This window comes from Marmota marmota, unplaced genomic scaffold, assembly GCF_001458135.2.
Source record: "Marmota marmota marmota unplaced genomic scaffold, marMar, whole genome shotgun sequence".
Taxonomy (NCBI): Eukaryota; Metazoa; Chordata; class Mammalia; order Rodentia; family Sciuridae; genus Marmota; species Marmota marmota.
The window spans coordinates 17,818,622-17,835,036 of NW_026000185.1; positions in this window are offsets into that span (position 1 = coordinate 17,818,622).

The following is a 16,415-nucleotide window of genomic DNA, read 5'->3' on the forward strand; positions in this document are numbered from 1 at the left end:
TGGTCTCTGTTGATTGTGTTTTCTTTTGAGAATGGGTCACATATTCTTTAGTCTTCCTATGTTGAGTGTGGGTCCTATGGGATTGTATCCAGGACACAGTTAATGTGATGTTCTGGAGTCTGTTATGTTCCTCCAGAGAATGTTGCTGTTTTGGAGTTGCATTAACTTAGTTAGGCAGCTGGGCAATAGCTCAAATCTCAGTTTCAACATTCTAACTTGATCTGAACTGCTTGTAGTCTATCTCACGCATGCCTGGTCCAGGTATCAGTCAGAAACTTGAGCAGGGTTTGTAAACAGAATTTAGGTTTCTTCCTTTCTGATTCTCTCTATTTTTTGAGATCCCTATCACTTTTTGGGAGGTCCTGGCTGTGCCATGTTTCATTCCCTTGCTTCTTAGGTCAAAAGCTCAGTGACTTTTCTATAGTTTTAGCCTCACTACACCATGACTGAGGTCTGCCACCAGGGCAAAATCTCCCAAATGAGAAACTCATCTAATGAAAAAAATCTTTTGACTCCCCTCCAAAATCTCTCGCTTTTCCCCCAAACTCCAGAGCTCTGAGGTGATTGATTGTTTGGGGAGCATTTTGCCCAGAGTTTATAGCTATTATCTCGGGGAGGATCAGTATTTTTGACTCTACTTTTCCATCCTGGAAATGGAACCTTGCCTTTAATCTATAGGTGGAAAGTATACAAAGCACTTAGATAATATCCCAAAGTAGCCTTCAACAACAATCATCTCTGATGATCCCCATCACAACAATGTATTAGGTAAATATTATTATAATCCCCATTGTTTAGACGACGAGAGATAGAGTTTGAGGGTTCTGAGAAGTTGACTCATCTGTCAGCACCTTGCAGCTAGTAATGGAAGCTTTATCAAGTGGAGTGGGTTTCAATTTGAAGACTTGGCTAGGTATTTCTATTCCTGTTCTCCCTTGGGATTTTTCATGACCTTGAATATCTAAGCTTCATTGATTTCCATCCATAAATGGGCATTCCTAATTGCATTTATGAACCCCGATGGTTTCTTTTTATTAGAAGAAATGAACTTGAAGAAGTTCTTGAAGAGTGTGTGGCTCAGGTTCAGTTTGGGAGCAGATACAGTAGCCAACAATAATTACTATTTAAGTGCAGAACAAAAAAATTTAAAAAAGACCCACAGACTCTCCAAATCCTCTAGTAAACTACCACAAAAACACCTAGCCCTTTACTAACTATAGAGCTCTGATTAGTAATTTCCCTTTGAATCTCAGTTTTTTTTTTCTTCCAACTACAAATTGGGTACAATAATTAATAATTCCTAATCGCAAACTGGGGAACCCTTGGGGGAGAAAGCCGACCTTCACTGACATTGTACTTCACAACGGCAGGAAATGGATTCACATCGACAGGACTTGAATGGTGGTCTCCAGAAACCGACCAAAGAGAGAGGAGACGAAACTCGGTAGCAGAGATGGATAGGGAGTCCCTAGAGAGGACTTGGGCTTTGGTCAATGATCAGTCCTCTGACAAAGTTGCACATGATTTTTGGAAAAGTGGCTTCTTCTTATTATTTGATGTTTCATTTTTATTTTTAATTTTCCTACCCTGGGGAAAAAAGAAAAAAAGACCCCTCAGCCACACTAGAGTACTAAGTTGTTACAATGGAACAAGCCACAAGAAAATAGAATGTGTAATTCCCCAGTTTCTCTAGGGACAGACTTGAATAGACAGAGCGGGTTGTTTATCGTCAGTTGATTTACAGTTAGAAGTGGACGTCACTTGAATGTGTCTTCCCAACACCTTGCGTTAATCCCCTAGGCAACCGTGTTGGGAAGAGGGGTCTAAGGGGGTGCTCCACTCTCACGAGAGGGTCAGTGCCAGTTATTAAAAAGCTCGGGGTCGCAAGTTTGATCTCTTGTGTTCTCTCACCCATTCAATGTCTTCTGCCATGTTTTGAGCAGCAGGAAGGCCCTCACCAGAGGCCGCCCCTTGATCTTGGGCTTCTAGCCTTCAGAACTGTAAGACATGAATTTTTTTTTTCTTTCTTCTTACTCTTTGCTTAATTGAGATACAACCTCACCATGTTGCCTGGGCTAGTCTGGAACTTGTGATTCTCCAGTCTAGTCTCCAGCTGGGATTATAGGTATGCATCTCCTCTCTCGTAGCAATAAACCTAGTCTCTGGTCTACTTTCAGAGCAAGCACAGAATGGAACAAGACACATTGGCTCCAGGATTCTCTCTTGGGGTTGTTTGTATGGGAACTTGGGAGGGTGAGAGCCAAGTGTGTGGATTCATTTTCGTCAACTGTCAATGTGATGGTGGGGCTATCCAGGAAGTCACTCCTACTCAAGTGTCGATTTCATGTCTGTTCATGTGGCCATTCTCTCTCTAGCACCTCTTTTTCTATGACATTGGTACTGCCTCTTCCCCAGAACAATTATTTCCTGTCTCCTATGTGTCCAAGGAGCACATCCACAAGCAAACACAGAGCAGAGCATGTGCAGTTGGTGCCTTACGAAAGTTTAAGTGAACTCCCTCTAGCTGGGAAAATCCCAGTTCCCCGGTCAGACCCACCTCTACCCTACACGGCACAGCTGACAATGGTTTGTCTGGGAAGGTCTCCATCACTGCGTCTGGTGACAGCTGTCCAAATGCAAGAGGTATTATGCATTTGGAAAATGAAGTTATTTGGCCAAATTGATGGTGTGTGACTGTGAGTGGCAGATGACTGTCGCTTCTTATGGTTTCCAAAGCCGACATGTTGGAGAGAAGTGGATTTCATGCCGACACCCTTTCCCTGTGTAGGGAAGAATAATGTTATTGTAAGTGTGGTCAGTCCTGCCATGAGACTAAAAGCTGGTCATGGTCTTCTGCCTTTGTGATGTTTTTTTTTGTTTGTTTCTCCTTGAACTCTCTGTCCACAGAAGTCCAGAAGACCCATGACCATTGAAGGATCCCCTTGCAAGCCATCTCTCACTGAATCTGCCCAAAGTGGTTACCAACCTTTAAAAAAAAATTGTTCTTTTTAGTTATAACAACAGTAGAATGTGTTTTGACATATCCTACATACATGGAGTGTAACTTCCCATTCTTGTAGTGGTACATGATGTGGAGATACACTTGTTGTGTATTCATATATGATTACAGGAAAGTGATGTCCGATTCATTCTACTGTCTTTCCTATTCCCATCTCTTCTCTTCCCCTCATTCCCCTTTGTCTAATCCAAAGTACTTCTATCCTTCTCTATTTACCCCCTGCTTATGGTGTGTTAGCATATGCACATCAGAGAGAATATCTGGCCTTTGGTTTGAGGGGATTGGCTTATTTCACTTATGATAGTCTTCAGTTCCATTCATTCATGGGAAAATGCCACAATTTCATTCTTCTTTTTGGCTGAGTAATATTTCATTGTGTGTGTGTGTGTGTGTGTGTGTGTATCACATTTTCTTTATCCACTCGTCTGTCGAAGGGCACCTCCCATAGCTTAGCTATTGTGAATTGAGCTGCTATAAGCATTGATGTGGCCATGTGAACACAGCATGCTGATTTTAAGCCCTTTGGGTGTATACCAAGGAGTGGGATAATTGGGTTAAATTGTGATGGCTACTTACCTTTGAAACTATGGTACCCGTTACAGCCTTGGTCTGGTATGGGTTATTCTGGATGGATTTATATACACGTGGAGCAGTGGCCAATGGGAATCAAAGTCCACTCATTCTCATTATTAGGACTGGTGCCGGACAACCCAGTGCAAACCTTCCAAAGAAGCTAGGCAACCGTATATGGCCAACTCTATTTCCTAAGGTAAACTCTCTTTTGGTCTCTCTCTGTCTTATAAAACCAAAAACTCTCACCTTGAAGCTTATGTTTTCTGATCAATAAGATCAGAGTGAGGTCAGCTGGAGAAGCCCAGAGGGAGCTTGCTGCTTCAGCCTGAGAGCGACGTAAGGAACAGAGGCCGTGAACTCCTGCGTGGCTCTGATCACGAGCACTCTGCTCATGACCAACCATGACCAGGCAATGTCCTTGACTCTGGCCCCAGGTGATTGGCATTTCTCCATTCTGAGGAGGAATGAGGGTAGGGATGGGAGAAGGGAGTGTCAGTCGCTGCTTCCCCAGTGGCCCAAGCATTCCCAGGTCTTCACTGATGAATCAAAGGAATCTTAAAACAGGAGAAAAATTCACCGTAGCATAGAACTTGGGGAGGATGCTACCCATGATGGAGACACTCAAGGACTTTCTCCTAAATAGAGAAAGGATCAAAGTGAAGGGGGTCACTAAGACCTCGTCCAGCTCTTCTTCCTAACATCAAAGTGGAAGACAAACAGAAGGAAGGTTTTCAGAACTCTGCTGTCATCCGCTGGTTTGGGAGAACAATGGTTGGAGGCGAGAAGAAGCTGAGACACACTCCATGAGACTTCTTTTCACGGCTGTTGAACTCTGTGGATCTGGGGGCCGGGGGCGGGCAAAGGCTGAGTGGAAATAGAGCATCAGGAAAGACTGCAGCTAATCCCACACTGGGTGCTCAGAACCAGGACAGGCCAAGTAGATGTTGTCCAATCCTGGATGACGTTAATTTTAAAGAACATTGGCTTGATAGTCAAGGGATTGGACCGCATGGCTTCTTCCTACCCTAAGAATAGTGGATGGGATGCATTAAACCTAAATTCATTCAACTACGTTTCAGACTCGGCACTCTGACAATCTGTGGATTTTTGATCCACTTCCCCAAGGGAATGAAGTAGAATTTACGCTAGAAACGTGCTTTCAGGGACAGAGTGAGGGATGGAGGTTGGATCTGATCCAACACGTCACCTACATTGGAACATTGTAGAGTAAGAGGAATGCATCCTCGAGTTTCAGAAAGGCTCAGAATCGGGTGGGGACCGAGGGGCACAAACTAGGGTTACAGTGTGATTAAGTACAGTCCTAGACCACTGCTCCAAGTGCTTGGCACAGCTCAAGGGAAGCTACAGAGAGGGAATGATTTTTGAACTTGGCCTTCAGTATTCACTCTTGGTATTAACGTTCCAGATACTATGAAAAGAGAGTGAATAATCTAGAAGGATTGAAAAGGCGGGAAGAATCCAGGGAACTGTGGTAGGTCACCAAACTGGAAAGGTTGGATAAAGTCAAACCATTTACCCTGCCAAAGAATTTATTTACTTCATTCTGCAGGAATTCAGAAGCCATTATATGTATCTCTCTTTTTTTTTTTTTTTGAAACTACACCCAGACAACAAAATGGATTGAAGACTTCTAGACAAGGTGATAGAATGAGCACATGCAAAGGTCTCAGCTCTCCAATCCTAAAATGTTGAAATGATCAACAATCTGCTCCGAAAGTGCAAAACACATAGATGCATTCCAAATAAGTAATAACAAACAACAACAACAACAAACAAAATCCCTCTCTCCCAAAACCACCTCTGAGTTTCTTCCATGGACCAAAAATAGAGTGGAAGCCCACTGTGTCAGGAGGAGCTCATCCCACCAAGGTTAGGGGGCACAGGAACACAACTTCCTGGAATCAGTGAGGACTGAATGTTCACTCACTTGGTGGGAGCTGGGGACATGGTCTCTCTGGATTGATGCACCCTGAGCCACGAGAGAGGGTACGTACTCGGACCTTGAGGCCAACCTTCCTGAGATTCCTAACTAGTGACCTTGACAGATCACTCGTCCTTCCTGAGCTTCAGTTTTCTCGTCTTTAGGATGGGGATGCTGTTGGTATCATTGTGATTCTGTTATGGAGATTAAATTGTTCAACCATGTACGGTGATGGGCCCTTGTTGAACATAGTAGGAGCTTTGTAAGTTTAAGCCATTATTAGGGGGAAACCCTATATAGGTTGTCTGAGAGTATATCAAAGGAGAGACAAGGGAGTATATTGGTCTAACGTGCATGTGGTTGGTAGTATATTCATTCTGATTCCTACGGCTTCTTATCGAGGCATTGAAGAGGCCAAAAACCATTCAAAACTAGTAGGAGTAATAATACCTATTATTTTTTTAAAAAATAATTTATTTTGCCATGTAGCATGAGTTGCCCCTTTCTTTCTTTCTGGTACTGGGGATTAAACTCAGGGACACTCGACCACTGAGCCCCATCCCCAGCCCTATTTTGTATTTTATTTAGAGACAGGGTCTCACTGATTTGCTTAGCACCTCGCTGTTTCTGAGGCTTCCTTTGAACTCACAATCCTACTGTCTCAGCCTCCCAAGCTGCTGAGATTACAGGTGTGCTCCATCATGCCCAGTAGGAGTAATGATTATTAACCATTCTCTGTTCCATGCAGATCTAGTGAAGATTAATAGGTCTTTTTCCACGTTCTATGTTTCTGATTTCTACAGTAAAAGTGTTAGACCGTGGGTAGCCTCTTTGGGAGTTTAGTGAAACCTATAAATTCAGTCTCAAAATAATGTACTTAAAAAGCTTAAAATAAAATACATAAAGGAAACAAATTATATCAAATTACAGTTATCAAAATATGTATTTTGGGAAGAATCCAAATGTGCAATATGATAATACATGTGGTTTTTATTAACACACTATATAAAAATGATCTATCAGAGGGTCTAATAGTTACTTTAATTTCAAAGTGAAGATGCATATAAATAATACATATGCAGTAACATTAAGATGATATGAAAATATTTGTGATTTTTATTAGTGACAAAATTATGGATACCAGAGTCATATTCAGAATTCAAGTTTACTTCTTTAATATAAGAATTTTCTTCTTCTTCTTCTTCTTCTTCTTCTTTTTTGGTACTGAGGGTTAAACCCAGGGCACTTTATCACTGAATGACATCCCAAGCCCTTTTTATTTTTTTATTTTGAGACAGGGTCTCACTAAGTTGTTTAGAGCCTTGCTAAATTGCTGAGGCTGGTCTCAATCTTGCGATCCTCCTCCCTTAGCCTCCGAAGCTGCTAGGATTACAGGTGTGTGGTACTGCGCCTGGCTTAATGTAAGAATTAAGCCTCATGTAAGACATCTATGAAATCATTTTCAAAATCGATCCAATAGATCTTATAATACCTAGATATGGTGGTGGGGGTTATCCAACCACTATCTGATTATGTGGCACGGAGAATGTGCTCAATAAATATTTATTAATGAATGAATGAGTGAACAAATGAACAGAGTTGGTTAACCTGAGAAACATCAAATGTTTATGCCCAACATTCCCTGTTTTCCTTCTTCTTACTATTTCTTTTCATTCCCATTCATACATGCATTCATTCACGGCTTTTCTTTATTTATTTTGCAGCACTGGGAATCAAATCAAAGTGCTTTACCACCAAGCTTCATCTCCAGTTCTTTTTTTAAAAAATATTTTATTTTGAGACAAGACATCACTAGGTTGCTGAGACTGGCCTCAAAATAGAGATCCTCCTGCCTTGGCCTTCGGAGTGGTTGAGATTACAGGAGTGCACTACTGCACCTGGCTCACTGCATTAATATTTCTTGAGCAGCTACTACATGAAAGACACTAAGATCTGTGGAGGACACCAACAGGAATGTGAATAAGGTGTGCATCTGGCCCTGAACGAGGACATTGCCTGGGAAGATTGATAGGAACCAGAAAAACCTCACATGTGTTCAGCACGTGACCTTTTTTTTTTTTAAATCAATTGCCTATTTTTTTCCCCCTTAAGAGTTCCCTTTAAAGCCTGGGAAACCATCATGGCTAATTTCAAAGTTGGCAATAATGAAATAGCAGCCAGGTTGCAGTATCTGAAAAAGAAACCTGTCACACACAGGGCTTGTTCAAACCACGCAATTTACAGAGCCGAGTTTGGAAGAAGTAGGTCAGTTTGCAGAGTTAGCAGCCATAAGATTCTGCAAACAGCTGCCTTCGCTGGAATCTATGTTTGCTAAGGGGGGAAAAAAAAAAGTCACAGATGGGACCTCTTTAAAATATTCTACAGAGTGGTGCTCGCCGTTGCATTTTTCAAAGATTGTTTTATGAGATGTTTCCATATTGACTTATGGAGAATTAGGTCACTTCTTCCACCAAGTCTGATATAACACCTGACTGGGATGTGCAAAGACTATTCTCCGTGTGGCTCCTAGGCTCTCGATAAACCCTGCTGTGCTGATGGCTGAAGGAGTCAGCTGTTCAGCACCCTTGAGATGCTGGTTGGTAGTGTGGGAAGATCTCCTCCTTCCAAAATGGCCAGCTGGCCTGTGATGTGTGTGCCCACAGCTGAACACAGAATCCTTCCTATGTTCCACTTTCCTACTGGAGAAGTCCACCATCTATAATAGGGAGTTGGCCACCTACAACCTGCTGGCTGCTGCCTGTTTTTATAAATAAAGTTTTATTGAAACTTTATTTATAAAAACAGGCAGCAGCCAGCAGGTTGTAGGTGGCCTCACCCATTCATTTATGGATTGCCTATGAAGCCTGCCATGCCTCAACAGCAGGGTTAAGCAGATGTAATGCTCTCTAGCCTGCCGAACCTAAAATACTCAATGTTTGACCTTTTTTAAAGGAATTTGCCCACTCTTTGTTGCAAAGGCCAGGAGTTCAAGTGTGTCTTTGAGCTCCCGGGATGGCGAAGATTTCCAGGACATGCTGAGAGATGGTGGGAGTCAACTCTGTGGGCTGGCAATTCCCACCAGCCTCTTTGTTTTTTCAATCTTAAATCCCATAAACATGCTAGAGGGGATCCAAGGCGGCTCCATCTAGAGAGGAAGTATTTTTGTCTTGTTGATGGCATGGGTGAAATAAGACAGGTCCATAAATAACTATAATACAAAGATGAAAGTAGGAAGAGAAATACTGAGAAAATGCTTTGGGAGCTCAGTGTGGCTAAAACTACCTTAGACCTAGTTGAGTAGAAAATCTTTACAGGAAAAAAAAGGTATTTAATCAAGGCTTTGAGGCAGGAAGAGCATGTGAATAAGAACTCCATCAGAGGAGTCAGAAGGTGTGGAAGGACTTGGGACATCACCCAGTGTCTTGGGTCTTTTTTAATCCACCTATCCATGTATCCAGTGAAGATAGGTTCATTTTCCTCTATGTTACAGGAATGGCTTTATGGACACTCAAGACCAACTCTTTCTCTGATCTAAAATGTCCCGAGGAATATATAAAGAGTTCTACAAGAGAAAGTGGAGAAGATGATATATACACATGCTACCGGCTTCAAGGAATTTCTCCTAGAGTTAGAGAAGCTGGGACTAGATTTAAGGAAGACAGTAAGGTCCATAACGGGAGATGGCAAAAGTTAGAAGAGGAGCAGAGCTGCTGTCGTTCTCAAACTCAGAGGAGTGATGTCTAGAAGGAAGGATCCATCATGGTACCCGTGGGAAGCTCCACGTGGATTTCATTCATCCATCAAGAAGCAGCTGCCTCCACAGTCCACAATGTTAACATCCAGCAGGGAGCTGCTAAACAGTGTCTTCTCTGTGACAATATTTCCCTGATAGAGTGGGCAGGCACACTAGGAAGGTTAGCAGAGTCATACTGTCTACTGGAAGCCGAGGTCACATTTCATCAAACAGAGAATAAAGATAACTGGTGTCCAGCTCAGTGACTTCACCAAACACAAAGTAAAAACAAGGTAGAGACCTCCCATAACACTGGCTTCCTATCCAATACAACCCATTAGGTCCTGTCATGATTAAGATACGAGGTGACCCCTGAAAGTTCACGTGTGAGAAAATGCAGGGATGTTCAGAGGTGAAATGATTAGAATAAGAGAGCTGTAATCTAATCGGTGGATTAATCCATTTACTGGATTAGTAATTGGAATGGATTTATGGGAGCTAACTGTAGGTAGGTAGGAGGTGGCTGGAAAATTTTGGTCGCTGGCTGTTTGAGTCAGCTTTCTCATTGCTGTGACCAAGGGATTATGGTTTCAGAGGTCTCCGTCCACAGATGGCCAACTCCATGCCTCAGGGCCCAAGGTGAGGCAGAACATCATGGCGGAAGAGTGCGGTGGAAGAAAGTGGCTCAGGGCATTGCACCAAGAAGCAGAGAGAGCTCTGCTAACTAGGACAAAGTATATACCCAAAGGCACAGCCCCAATGACCAACCTCCTACAGCCACACCCCACCTGACAACAGTCAAGTCCTGTCAGGGGATTAGTCCACTGATTGGATCAAGGTTCTCATAACCCTATCATTTCACCTCCAAACCTTCATGGGTTGTCTCACACATGAGCTTTTGGTGGGGGAGATACATCATATCTAAACCATAAAAAAACCTGACTAATGCAGGTCCTTAATTGATCAAGAAACTATCATGACACTCTTTATGCATGCAGGTGGTTGATGGCCATGTGGAATAAGTCCCTCCACGATCATTTTCATACATATAAAATGTATGACAAGGATGGAAGTCTCTTCAATCGAGGCTCAAAAAATAAGGGAAAAAAAGTCAGTTGGATTCCATAGAAAGATAATTCAACATAGAAAAGATAATATAGGATCCCCAAAACAAGGTATCTCAGAAAAATAGAAGTTCATCTTATGTAACGTGGATTTTCACTCTGTGAAAATAGAAAAGGGATCTCTCAGCAGTCCGAGATGAAACATGGTGGCCCGAGACAAAGAAAAAATATAAGGAAACCAATCACTGGCCACACAGAATTTTAAATGGCACAAGAAAGCTCAGGCCGTGGTAAATATTCATGAACTTGGGAAGCTCGAGAAGGCAGAGTTCAAGAAAATGTGTTGGATCGACGAGAGAGAGCGTAGGTCCGAAGGACAGAAGAGGGAAAATTCAAGGAATTCAGATCTGGTCTTTGGCAAGAAAGGGAGAGGAATAACTGTTATGTAATAATCAAAGACAAAATCCAGCACAGCACTCCTGAACAGAATAAAAAAAAAAAACAAAAAAAAACCCAACCTCCAGGGTTCAGCTAGTTGTGGGCAAATTTCACAGAAAGAAACCAACTCTGAGCAGCTATCTATATATATATTCTTTATATTTAAGGATGAAGGAAGAATTCTTTGGGCATGGAGTCTCTATGAAATCGGTTACCTACAAAAACAGTTGGTTAACTGGCAAGATTTTTTCCTCTCTTTTTTAAGTGTGTCCCACGTGTCCCCTTTCCCTTTCCTCATTCTTGAAAAGGAAGAAATCTGTCCAGACTCCTGCCCACCACTTCCTCCTGGATCCTTGCTGTGGTTCCTTGTGGTCCCCCATATTTCCTAGTACCTACTGCCCATACCATATGGGTCACACTGCAGGCTCCTGGATTCCTGGTTCATAAACGTGTTTTTTTTTTCCTGTTTACTTTGACAGTATTTAAATCTCATCCCTCCCTCCCTCCCTCCCTGCCTCTGTCCATCCAACAAGTATTTATTGAGCATCTACTTTGCAAACTACTGCCTCAAGCACCACCCATATATTGACAACCAAAATAGACTGAGTTTCTACTTTTCATAGAACTGAAACTTGTTTAGGAACTTTCTTTTAGTGGGGAGGGGGGTTGGTTGTGAATATCATTAATAAATATTAATAAATTGATAGCCAATAAGTCATAAAGAAAGGAACAAATATATGATTGATTCTGTGATAAGTTCTGTGGAGGAAAAATAAAGAGAATGGGGAGGAGGCAAAGAACGCTTCTCTGATAAGTTGATATTTGCACAGAAACTCATAGTAACTGAGGAAACAACCCAGGCAAAACTGTGGGAGAGGAGGAACTGTGATTATACAAGATCTGAACTTGAACTTGAGGAAGAGGAGCAGGCAGGCTTCTCTGGCTGAAGCAGAGTGGGGAGGGGACAGGGGTTTGGGATAGGTGCTCAGACTCGAAGGTAGGTAGGGCTGAGACCCCCAGGGCTATAAAACAATGGTAAGAGATTGAATTTTGCATCTGTGTGAGATGGGAATTGACTGCAGCATTTTGAGCAGAGGAGTACATTTTGCATTTACATTTTAAAGTAAATTGCATCCACTCCGTGGCTGCCATGTGAAAGACTATGTGGGCAGGCAAGGGGAGAACCGGGGAGAGCAGGAGGGAGGTATGCAAAGATCCAAGAGAGCCGGGCACCTGTAATCCCAGCGACTCGGGAGGCTGAGGCAGGAGGATTGCAAGTTCAAGGCCAGCCTCAGCCACTTAGCCAGGCACACGAGAAAAGGGTGCAATCCAGAGACCAGGTAACCGTGCATTATTTCAAGGTTGCTGCTGGTAAACTTTTTTAATAAGTAGAAGACGCACACTGACTTAATGATAAAAGCATAATAGAGTAAATCCGCAAACCAGGAACCACGTGGGATCCGTTATCAAGGTTAAGTATTGGGCACTGCACATAATTCTGCGAGCTAAACTTTTGCGCAACGGGTGGCGCGGTGGGTTCCCTTTTGTGAGCATCAGCACCGACACAGGTGTGAGGTGTGACAGCGTTAGTGTGGCCACAAAGTCACCAGGCAGTCAGAGGAAGCTGCAGCTCCATTGTAATCTCAAGGGACCTTGATGTGTGTGCAGCCCGACGTCAGCTGGAAGGTCACGCAGTGCAAGATGCACCAAGCAGTTGTTCAGTCCTGCGCTTCCTTCCCCCTGAACCCCTTTCCCCTGAAGTGGCTCCTCCTCCCGCCCCCACTGCCAAGTCCCACACATCCAGGAACTTTCTGAAAGCAGCTGCAGGAATTCCATTCGCCTCCGACGGGCCCCTGGGGTTGGCTTTCTGAGTGAATGTGGATATGGGCCTGGGAGTCCCTCCAGGAGGGTGCACCCTGCTCTTATTCTCTGATTACAGCAGCCCTCACTTCTTATGCGCAGAGGAGAGTCACCGGACTCCAAAAGAGTGTTCTTGCTTTCCTGAATCAACAAAAAGAAAATCCCAGCAAGTCTCAGTTTTTATTGTTTTCATTTGTTCTTCTTAGGTACACAAGACAGCCGAGTGTATTTGGACATACTACACACACATGGAGTATAACTTCTTCTAATTAGGATCCCATTCTTGTGGTTATTCATGAGGTGGAGTGTTACTGGTGATGTATTCATATATGAACATACCAACGTTATTTTCAATTTATTCCACTGTCTTTCCTATTCCTATCCCTTTGTTCCCCTTTGTATGATGCACTGAGCTTCTATTCTTTGCCCCCCTCTTGTTGTGTTTTAGCATCTGAGTATCAGAGAGAACATTTGACCTTGGGTTACTTAGGATTGGTTCATTTCACTTAGTGTGATAGTCTCCAGATCCATTCATTTACTGACAAAAGTCCTAAAGTCATTCTTTTTTATGGCTGAGTAATATTCCATGTTGCTAAACCACATTATCTATATCCATTCATCCGTTGAAGGGCACCTAGGTTGGTTCCATAGATTAGCTATTGTGAGTTGAGCTGCTATAAACATTGATGTAGCCTTGTCACTGTAGGAGGCTGGTTTTAAAGCCTTTGAACATATACCAAGGAGTTGTACAACCAGATTAAATGGTGGTTCCATTCCTAGTTTTTTCAGGAATCTCCATATGGATTTCCAGAGTGGCTGCACCAATTTGAAGTATAGTTGTACCCTGTTCCCCACATCCTCACCTACATTTATTGCTTGTATTTTTGGTAATTCTGCCTAATCCAAGATAGGGAGATCTTTCCATCTTCTAAGCTCTTCTTCAATTTCTTTCCTTGGTGTTCCATAGTTTTCATTATAGAGGTCTTTCACTTCTTTTGTTAAATTGGTTCTTAAGTATTTTATTTTATTTTTTTTTGAGGCTATTGTGAATGGGATTGTTTTCCTAATTTCTCTTTCAGCCGATTCATCTTTGGTGTATAGGAATACAACTGATTTATGGGTGTTAAGTTTATATCTTGTTGCTTTGCTGAATTTGTTTAAGAGTTCTAGAAGTTTTCTGATAGAGATTTGGGTCTTTTAATATAGGATCATGTCATTGGCAAATAGGGATAGTTTGAGCTCTTCTTTAATTTCTTCCTTCCTCCCTCCCTCCCTCTAATTGCTCTGGCAAGACTTTCAAGGACTAGGTTGAAGTGGTGAAAGAGGTCATCTCTGTCTTGTTCCAACTTTTAGAGGGAATTCTTCAATTTTTCTCCATTCAGAATGATGTTGACTGTGGGTTTAACATACATAGCTTTTACAATGTTGTATGTTTCTACTATCTTTAGTTTTTCTAGTGTTTTGAATATAAATGGATGTTCTGTTTCACCAAATGCCTTTTCTGCATCGATTGAGATGATCACATGATTCTTTAAGCCTACTGATGTGGTGGATTGCATTTATTGATTTCCTTATGTTGAACCACCCTTGCATCCCTGGAATAGAAACCCACTCGATCATGGTGCAGTGTCTTTTGAATATGTTTTTGTGTGCAAGTTGCCAGGATTTTCTTAAGAATTTTTGCACTTGTGTTCACAAGGGATATTGGTCTGAAGTTTTCTTTCCTGGATGTGTCTTTGATTTTGGTATCAGGATGATATTAGCTCATTAGAATGAGTTTGGAAGGGTCCCCTCCTTTTCTATTTCATGGACTAATTTGAGGAGGATTGGTGTTAATTACTCTTTTAAAGTCTGAAAGAACGTGGCTGAGAGTCCATCTGGCCCTGAGCTTTTCTCTGTTGGTAGGCTTTTGATGGCATCTTCTACTTAATTGCTTGAAATTGATCTGTTTAAGTTTTCTGTGTCCTCCTGATTCAGTTTGGGTAGTTCCTGTGTCTCTAGAAATTTGTCAGTGTCCTTCCCATGCTCTTCCTCCCTAGCCCATTTTGAATCACCCCCCTTATATCAGAGAAGACATTCGGCATTTATTTTTTAGGGATTGGGTAACTTCACTTAGCATAATCTGCTCTAATGCCATCCATTTCCCTGCACATGCCATGATCTTATTATTTTTTAGTGCTGAGTAATATTCCATTGTGTATAAATGCAACATTTTTTTTTATCCATTCATCCACTGAAGGGCATCTAGGTTGGTTCTACAGTTTAGCTATTGTGAATTGTGCTGCTACAAACATTGATGTGGCTGTGTCCCTGTAGTATGCTGTTTTTAGGTCCTTTGATGGGGAAGAGGGGTGGGAGGGAAAGGGAGAGAGAAGGGGAATTGCATGGATGGTGGAAGAGGACCCTCATCATTGTACAAAATACATGTATGAAGATGTGAATTTGGTGTCAACATATCTTGTATACAGATATGTGATAAATTGTGGTATAAAGGTGTATTAAGAATTTTAATGCAAATAATTATAATAATAATAATGAGAGCTCATGTAAAAAAATAAATAAATATTTTTAAAAAAGAAATTTGTCTATGTCTTCAACATTTTCTATTTTATTGGAATATAAATTTTCAAAATAGTTTCTGATTACCGTTTGTATTTCAGTAGTGTCCTTAGTGATAGTTCCTTTTTCATTACAGATGTAATTTGAGTTTTTTCCTTCTTTCTCTTGGTTAGCTTGGCTAAGGGTTTATCGATTTTATTTATTTTTTCAAAGAACCAATTTTTTGTTTCCTTGATTTAAAAAAAATTTTTTGTTTCAATTTCATGGATTTTGTCTCTGATTTTAATTATTTCCTGTCTTTGACTGCTTTTGGTGTTGATTTGTTCTTTTTTTTTCCTAGAGTCTTGAGATGTAATTTTAGGTTATTTATTTGGTGACTTTCTATTCTTTGAACGAATGAGCTGAACGCAATGACCTTTCCTCTTAGAACTGCCTCATAATGTCCCAGAGATTTTGATAAGTTTAATGTCGCTATTCTCACTAACCTCTAGGTATTTTTTTTAATTTCACCCCCGATTTCTTCTGCTATCAATTGGTCCTTAAATAGCATATTATTTAGTCTCCAGTGTTAGAGTAGCTTCTATTTTTATTTTATCATTGATTTCTAATTTCACTTTATTATGATCCAATAGAGTACAAGGTATTATCTCTATTTTTTGCTATTTTCTAAGAGTTGCTTTGTGGCCTAAGATATGGTCTATTTTAGAAAATGATCCATGTGATGCTGAGAAGAAAGTATATTCAGTCATTGAAGGATGAAATATTTTATATATATATATATATATCTGTTAGCTAAGTTATTAATTATATTTTTTAATTCTATAGCCCCCTTTTTTTTTAGTTTTTGTTTGGAAGATCTGTCCAGAGATGTGAGAGAGATGTGTTAAAGTCATCCAGTGTTATTGTATTGTAGTATACTTGATTTGTGAAATTGAGAAGGGTTTGTTTGATGTTCATAGATGCTCCATTGTTTGGAGCATGAATATTTACAAATGTTTTATCTTATTGATGTATCATTCCCTTAAGCAGTATGAAATGACCTTCTTTGTCCCTTCTGATTAACTTTGGCTTAAAGTCCACTTTATCTGATATAAGGATAGAAACCCCTGCTTGTTTACAAGATAACATGTGAGTGACATGTTTTTTCCTATTCTTTACCTTTGGTCTGTGGATGTCTTTGCCTATGAGGTGAGTCTCTTGGAGATAACATGTTGTTTGGTCTTTTAA